Source organism: Capra hircus, chromosome 6 (assembly GCF_001704415.2).
Source record: "Capra hircus breed San Clemente chromosome 6, ASM170441v1, whole genome shotgun sequence".
Classification (NCBI taxonomy): domain Eukaryota; kingdom Metazoa; phylum Chordata; class Mammalia; order Artiodactyla; family Bovidae; genus Capra; species Capra hircus.
The window spans coordinates 29,150,624-29,159,385 of record NC_030813.1 but is presented as its reverse complement, the minus strand read 5'-3'; positions in this window follow the sequence as shown (position 1 = coordinate 29,159,385).

The following is an 8,762-nucleotide window of genomic DNA, read 5'->3' as shown; positions in this document are numbered from 1 at the left end:
AAGGTACCTGACTTAATTATATAAAGTAACAAGGAACATGAAATTCTTTCAGAGTGGTCACATAGTTAACAAAATGCAGTGGTTTGATTATATGTAATCATTGCTTTCCTCAATTTAACTGCAAATGAACCAAAGTTAATTATAATCGATGTTATGTGAGAACCAAATATAGCAAACTTGCTCATTATCCTCAGCACAGAACACATGGTATGTGCTCCATAAATAAAGAGTAAATAAAGAAAATATATAGTTTTACTAAAAAGGGAGGAAAACTGAATATGTAGGTTAGAAAAGGAGAAAATTTTTAAAAAAAAATGACTCAAGTGAAACTGGCTTTCTCCATCTGGCTTTTCCTAAAGAGTTCTAAAGAGGAATTGAGAATAGATTTTTATTTTCTTACTATACTGGTAAAGGTGTATATTTTTTAAAGATGAAGAGAGAATCAAAGAAGTACCTAAGACTATTTTATTTTAACCATCATTAAAGAGATGTGGGTTTGATCCCTGGGTCAGGAAGATCCCCTGAAGAAGGAAATGGCAACCCACTCCAATATTCTTGCCTGGAGAATCCCATGGACAGAGGAGCCTGGCAGGCTATAGTCCATAGTAGTGGCAAAGAGCTGGACATGACTGAAGTGGGCAGGAGGAGAAGGGGGCGACAGAGGATGAGATGGCTGGATAGCATCACTGACTCGATGGATGGGAGTTTGAGTGAACTCCGGGAGTTGGTGATGGACAGGGAGGCCTGGTGTGCTGCAATTCATGGGGTCGCAAAGAGTCGGACACGACTGGGCGACTGAACTGAACTGAACTGAACTGACTGAGCATTCACTCACGCAGTACGTAACAGTACCAGAGGCAACTTGGCAAACCATACGCTAGAAAAGCATATATGTGTCAGGGGAGTGTGTAATTTTCTTGCTTCTGTCTTGTCACAACAAAAATTTGAAGCAATGGACCAGTGTTACAGCCCTCGGTGGACTAGTGTTATAGCTCCATGTTACAGCTCAGTTTTATTTAGAAAGTAAAGGAAAATACATCCTCAAGGTGTGCAGGCGTGCTGACCCAAAAGACACGAAGGGAAGAGAGAGAGGAAGAGAGAGACCCCTGGCTCTTTGGCTCCATTTTTCATATGTTTTTTTCTCCTCCCCCTGGGCCTGCCCTATGTAAATTGGGCCAGCCGGGAGTGCTGTTTGTTTTACCTGAAGTCCTCACTCTGGTCCTTGGACCTTCCTTTGTTTTATTTTCGTGGGCTTTTCCCTTCCTTGTCTTTTAACCACTGCCATTCTGGACTCCTTTTTCTTATTCTAACTACCTAACATATAGAAAGTCACATTTTCTTTTTAGACAAAGATTTTTGAATGATCCCTTCATTTCAATGGTTGTCATTGGTACTGCTGCTGCTGCTGCTAAGCCGCTTCAGTCGTGTCCAACTCTGTGCGACCCCATAGACAGCAGCCCACCAGGCTCCTGGGTCCCTGGGATTCTCCAGGCAAGAACACTGGAGTGGGTTGCCACTTCCTTCTCCAATGGATGAAAGTGAAAAGTGAAAGTGAAGTTGCTCAGTCATGTCCGACTCTTCACAACCCCATGGACTGCAGCCTACCAGGCTCCTCCGTCCATGGGATTTTCCAGACAAGAGTACTGGAGTGGGGTGCCATTGCCTTTCCCCAATCATTGGTACTAGATGCTATCAATTTAAATTAAGCTTTCTTCCATTCTGATTTGAATGCAAAATTGAACAAACAAATAAACAGGCAAACAAGAAGAATAGATAAGTTTTCAGAGCAGAAAAACTCCAAATAATTTCTGTAGATACTCTACACTCAAGTGGGTAGACTATAATTCCCAATTTCGTAAATGTAGGCTATACATAGTGATTTCACTTCAAAAAGTATAGAATTATAAAAGGGAAGCATCATAACTTTACACTAGAGAAACTAAGGTGATCAAGGTCAACATCCACAAGGATTAATCATGTTGATAGTGTTTACCCTTCATACAATGTGATGGAAATGGCACTTTCATCCTGTGGTCTTCTTCCCAAAACTTGCAACACTAGTCTGATCATGAGAAAAACATCAAATTCCTTTTGAAGGACATTATGCAAAATGCCTGGTCAGTATTACTCAAACCTATCAAAGTCATTCAAAACAAGGAATATCTGATAATAGCCAAGAGTTGAATACAGAGACAGAATGACTTGTAACATGATATCCTGAATGGAAACCTGGAAAAGAAAAATGACATTAGATAAAAAATAAGGAAATCATAATAAAGCACAAAAGCAAGTTAATAATACTGTTTCAATACTGGTTCATTAATTGTGACCACACTAATGCAAGTTAAGAATACATACTAATAGATCAGTATTGATTCATTAATATTAATGGAAGATATTACCAATGGGGGAAATTGAGTGAGGTATATAAGAACTTTACATACTACAGATCTTTTCTAGAAATCTAACACTGTTGTAAACAATGAAGTGTATAAAAATAACCAAAAATCTTTTAGAATGAATAAAATAATTGATTTCTACATTTAAGAAATCAACCTTTTTATTGAACTTTAAATCCAAAAATGTGTTTTAGTGTTTATCCTAGTATTGAATTAATTCTCTCCCAAATATTCATTTATGATGTTGTATACTACACTTTTGAGGGTTGTTAAAGTAGAGGAAACATTGTCAGATTTATTGTTGTTCAGTTGCTCAGTCGTGTCCAACTCTTTTGCAACCCCATGGACTGCAGCACACCAGGCTTCCCTGTCCTTCACTATTTCCTGGAGTTGGCTCAAACTCTTGTCCATTGAGTTGGTGATGCTATCTAGCCATTTCATTATCAGATTTATAAGGCCTGTTACAAAGAGTGAGGAAGAAAATGCCAACTAAATAGAAATTTAGGATATTAAACAGTTTTTGATATGGAAGTATTAAATAGAACTGTATATAATGCTTGCCTATAATTCATCTATTTTGGGAAGGAATTAAGTTAATTTTGCGTATAGTTTAAGTAAATAGGACCTTTGGTATAGGTGGTTGATTCAGACTAATATGATTTGACTTTTGTTTCTAATTGCACACAATAGTATAAGTTTTAAATAAGCAAAATATTAAACATTTGAAGTATAAACATTTATTATAAAAAGTAACATGTTACTATTTCAGTCTAACTATCAGTAGCTTATGAAGTGCTCTCTCTTATTAACTGCAAGTTTATTTATCGTAAACACTCTGGCTAGTTAATTCCACCATTTAGTATCTATGCTGCCACATTGATAAATGTCTCAGGATGTACAATCAGAGCTTCTGTGTGTTCAGATGATGAATTTTCTAAATGATATATTTCATTTTTATATGAATTTTATATTGATAATATGTAGGATGAAACTTTTAAAAGTAAATTATCAGGAGAGGTTTTGAATATACCCACAGTGAAAACAGAAATGAAATTAACTTCTGTTTGAAAAAGTGCTGAATAAATTAGAATTTTAAAAAGTGAGTAGCTTGCCTTCCGACAGGCAACTTACCAATGATTGGATCATGAACATAGGAGAGGATTAAACATTGGAACATTAGAAAAAAATGAAAGAAAGTATAGATAAATTATCAAATATTCTGTGGAGATATTTATCATTTATTTGTGAGAGGTAGAATTCAAATTCCAGGTCTTGGGTAAAACTGGATATCTCTAGGTTATTTCTTTTCGTACACATCTTTTGATATGGGGCTTCCCAGGTGGCTCAGACTGTAAAGCGACTGCCTGCAATGTGGGAGACCTGGGTTTGATCCCTGGATCAGGAAGATCCCCTGGAGAAGGAAATGGCAACCCACGCCAGTACTCTTGACTGGAAAATTCTATGGACGGAGGAGCCTGGTAAGCTGCAGTCCATGGGGTTGAAAAGAGTTGGACATGACTGAGTGACTTCACTTGATATGTACAAGAGATTCTCTTGAACAGAATCTGAGTTGCAGCATTTTATTTCCAGTCATGATCTGGGATGAGAGCAGAATGACATTTACAATATTTTAGTGGCAATTACAGCACAGTTAATTTATCAATTTAATTAAATTCCTATAGTGATTCATGACATAAAATATCAAAATAAGTTAACTTGCACAGAAACAGACAAAAGATCAATGCAGTGGGTAGTGGTATAATGAATTAAAGTATAACTTCCATCTACTTAAAGGATTGTGTGCATAAGCAGATTTTTTTGGTAAAGCAATCTCTTAGAGAGATGTCCTTTAGGGAAGTTAGAAAAGACAGATCCCAGAAGTTTCCTAAAATTCCTAGAGTCAGTCTAAAAATATCATCTAAATTACTTTCTATCTTACTTTTAAGGAGGAATCCAAGAATTATGCTTGGATTAAAGAAACACAAGTGGAATTTTTTCTTACATCTTATGCGTTTTACATTTTCAAATGTAATTTGCCACTAATGTTAACAGTGTTATTAGATAAACTGATTATCATTGAAATCCTTATTACAGTATAAAAGCTATATGTAAAATCAAGAACCCATGTGTCAAAGAGAGAATGTGAAACTGGTGGGTGAATTAATCAGGTTCTCTAATCTCCCCGCACTGAGAGCTAAGTAAAATCTGACAGCAGAATATGATCATGGAAAAGCGAAAGTGTTAGTCACTCAGTCGTTTCTGATTCTTTGCAACCCCACGGACTGTAACCTGCCAGGCTTCTCTGTCCATGGAATTCTCCAGGCAGGCATACTGAAGTGGGTTGCCATTTCATTCTGCCCAGGATCTTCCTGACACAGGGATGGAATCTGGGTCTCCTGCATTGCAGGCAGATTCTTTACCATCTGAACCACCAGGGAAGCCCCAATCATGGAATTTTATAGCAATCTGGAAAAAAGGCTGATGATTTTCCTAACAAAGGCAGTAGGATCTTCAGTAATTAAATTAAAAAAGCAAGGAAATGTTATTCATTTAGTATTCCAAGCTGATACAGTGGTTCCTACTAGTTACAATAAGTGTGCTGGAGAATAATTGATGCTTTTTTAAATTACTGCTTTATAAATACTTTTGTGATCTTGTAATGTTTATCTTGTGGCTCTAAGGATCTTCATCTGAAAATAAGAATAAGTTGAACTAGATGTTTGCCAAGACATCTTCTAATTCAAACATTTTATAGGTCTATAATAGAGAGGGTGATACCTAGCTCATTTCCTGTGCTAGGAATCTTAGTTTAGTTACTACTGGAATCATTATTAACTTAAAAATAGAAAGTATTTTGCTCACTGAACCAGGCAAAATAAGGTACTGTGCATGTATATGCAAATGAAGAGCTTCCCAGATGGGCTGAGTGGCAAAGAACCCACTTGCCAATGCAACGTGAGAGACATAAAAAGACTTGGGTTCAGTCTCTGGGTCTGGAAGATCCCCTGGAGGAGGGCATGGCAATCCACTCCAGTATTCTTGCCTGGAAACCCCATGGACAGAGAAGCCTGGTGGGCTACAGTCCACAGGGCCTTCAAGAGTCAGACGCAACTGAAGTGACTGAGTAATCGTGAATGCATGCCAATAAGAGTGTGAGTTAGTTCTGAAATATTCCCGTCAGTTAAAAAATATCAGTAGCTTTGCATGGACATGTGCTTTAGAAATAAGATTACCAAATATCCCAAGAAAATTTGAGTTACTACCCTCACTTCAGTAGTAATTAACTATCTTGAGAAACTTCATGGGTAGTGCTAATAGAAAACCACTTATCCTAGGAAAAGATAACAAATCAATAGACAAAATAGAGTCCTGTTTCTTTAATAGCACTGCTGAGTCATTCTGAGTTAAAATTAGGTTCAATTATGAGTAACAGAAAATCTCAAATTATAGCTGCCTACTCAACAGAGAAATTTGTTTCACTCAAATAAATACCAGCAGACCATGACTAATAAGGTGGCCCTGTTCTCCTTAGGAAATGAAGCTTCTTTTGTATACTACCATCTTTTGCATGTGACTTCTACCTTGCTGTGCAAGAGATCTATTACAATTCTATATACTGTATCCACATACATATCTTCATAGAAGTTGTGTTACACTTCACTGGTTACATATAACTGCAAAAAATCATTTAGCAACTTGCTTACATTTTGCTTGCATTTCACTGGTCACATCTAACTGTAAAAAAAAAAAAGCTAGCAAATAATGTATTTTTGGCAACCTCATTACCCAGCTTAAGTTCATGGGGCCTATTTCTGAGAAGAAAGTGAGAACGGATAGGAAGATAGCTGGTAGCCTTTACCACTAGTCTACCCTTTAGTAAAACGTTCCTGCACGTGTAATACCCTGATCTCCCATTCTAACTATCTTCTAACGTTAACCATGGACCAAAATACAAAATGTCTTCTCCCAGCACCAGTACTGAGTAGGATTAAAAACAAAATGTCTTCTCCCAGCACCAGTACGGAGCAGGATTAAGATGTGAGTGTGTGTGTTAGTTGCTCAGTCACGTCTGACTCTTTGTGACCCCATAGATTGTAGCTGGCTAGGCTCCTCTGTCCATGGAATTTTCTAGGCAAGAATATTGGAGTGGATTGCCACCCCCTTCTCCAGGGGATCTTCTCAACCCAGGGACTGAACCCGGGTCTCCTGCATTGTAGGTAGATATTTTACTGTCCTAGTCACAATAATCTCAATTTAAAAATTCTAGTGAGAAAAGGAAAAAAGAAATGTGAGCTCTCTAGCAGTTACTAATTCATTAGTAATTTTATGTACTTATCCAAGGTGACTTTCTATTACTGGATTTTCAGTGTCAGTGGTTTCCAATTACTGAGGAGAGCAAAGAACTTTTTAAAATGTAGGGTATGTCTATCAATATTTGTTGCTTTAGAAATTAAAACTGAAAAATTTTCAAAATCCTTACTGATTTGTTGACTTAAAATAATAACAAACCTGATGTCAACATAACATGTTTTTATGAAAAATAACTATATTTTCCAAAACAAAAATTAGTGAGAATGGCATTATTTAAATATTGTGAATCTTTTAAGGTCTGACAGCATAAGACAGCTGAATTATGACATCAGTGTACTGAAAGTTTGGTGAAGTAGATGAAGAAAAGTTGGCTCCATCCAGATAGAAAGTTGGAAAAGAATATTTTAGTAGCCTTTACAGAAAATTTTGGATATTCTTTTTTGATGCTACACCAAAACTTGACAAGTGGAAATTTCTTAAAGATTAGTTGCAGTGTAGAATCTGAAACCAAATTAATTCTTCATACTATAACTTTAAAATCTGTCTTGTGTTTTGCATTTTGAATGACACTTTTACCCATGCATGAGTTGTTTTGAAAATATTGATTCCCTGAGTTGTTAAGGTTTCACAATTTACATTTAGATATATAATATGAAAAAAAACCACATTTGTTAAAATCACGACACAAAAGTCTTTAAGTATGCAGAAGCTGTTAAGTTTTGGTGTTGGATATAATTTTCCAAAATTCTGATTTTTGCTTGAAAGCTCAAATTCTATCATTGACAATAAATAGTGTCAGTTGTTTTTCTTGAAGTGAGAGAGAGACTCCTGTTGTTCATTTTAGAAAAAAAAAAATCTCCCCAATATTCAAGTCTGAATAGCTATCGTTCATCTGTTAGTCATTCTTTGTAGTAAAAATGATGTTCCATGAAATAAGGAGCTGGTTCAACTAATATAAGAACTTTTCCCTTAAGTCAACCATCATACTTCACTAGGCAACAGAAGTGCTTAGTGTATACCTCATATTTCATTGTATAAAGTATTTTAACAAACATATTCAGTAAAGTTTTAATAAAATTAATCATTTTTAGTGCTTTATCAGGCCATTATGAGTGAAACTCTCTCTGTGTGTGTGTGTGTGTGTAACTGTGTGCATGATGGAGAAAAATAAAATGACTATTAGTAACATTTGTTGCTACTGCCTTTATTCTGGCTAAAGTGACAGCATTTTTACCCATCATTGCTCTTAAACTATAAATGCATATGTTTACACAGTGAAAAAGGGCAAATGATATCTTAGTATTATGAAAAGTCTTTGATGTAACAAATCCCTTGAAAATATCCTTGGAGTCCCTTAGGGAACCTCAAACCACATATTGGAGAATCACTCTGTGAAGTTAAAGAGCATATATATTTAAAATATTTACAGATGCTGACTGGCTGAAAAGTTTTTATTTCTACCCAAATTTTTGGTGTTTCTGGTTTTGACATTCTGACCAATATTAGTATTAAAAGTATAAATTTTTGTCTATCTGAGAGATAAATGTTCATCAGTTCAGTTCAGTCTTTCAGTCATGTCCGACTTTTTGTGACCCCATGAACTGCAGAATGCCAGGCCTCCCTGTCCATCACCAACTCCCAGAGTCGACCCAAACCCATGTCCACTGAGTCAGTGATGCCATCCAACCATCTCATCCTCTGTCGTCCCCTTCTCCTCCTGCCCTCAATCTTTCCCAGAATCAGGGTCTTTTCCAATGAGTCAGCTCTTCGCATCAGGTGGCCAAAATATTGGAGTTTCAGCTTCAACATCAGTCCTTCCAAAGAACACCCAGGACTGATCTCCTTTAGGATGGACTGGTTGGATCTCCTTGCAGTCCAAGGGACTCTCAAGAGTCTTCTCCAACACCACAGTTCAAAAGCATCAATTCTTCTGTGCTTAGCTTTCTTTATAGTCCAACTCTCACATCCATACATGACTACTGGAAAAACCATAGCCTTGACTAGATGGACCTTAGTCGGCAAAGTAATGTCTCTGCTTTTAAATATACTGTC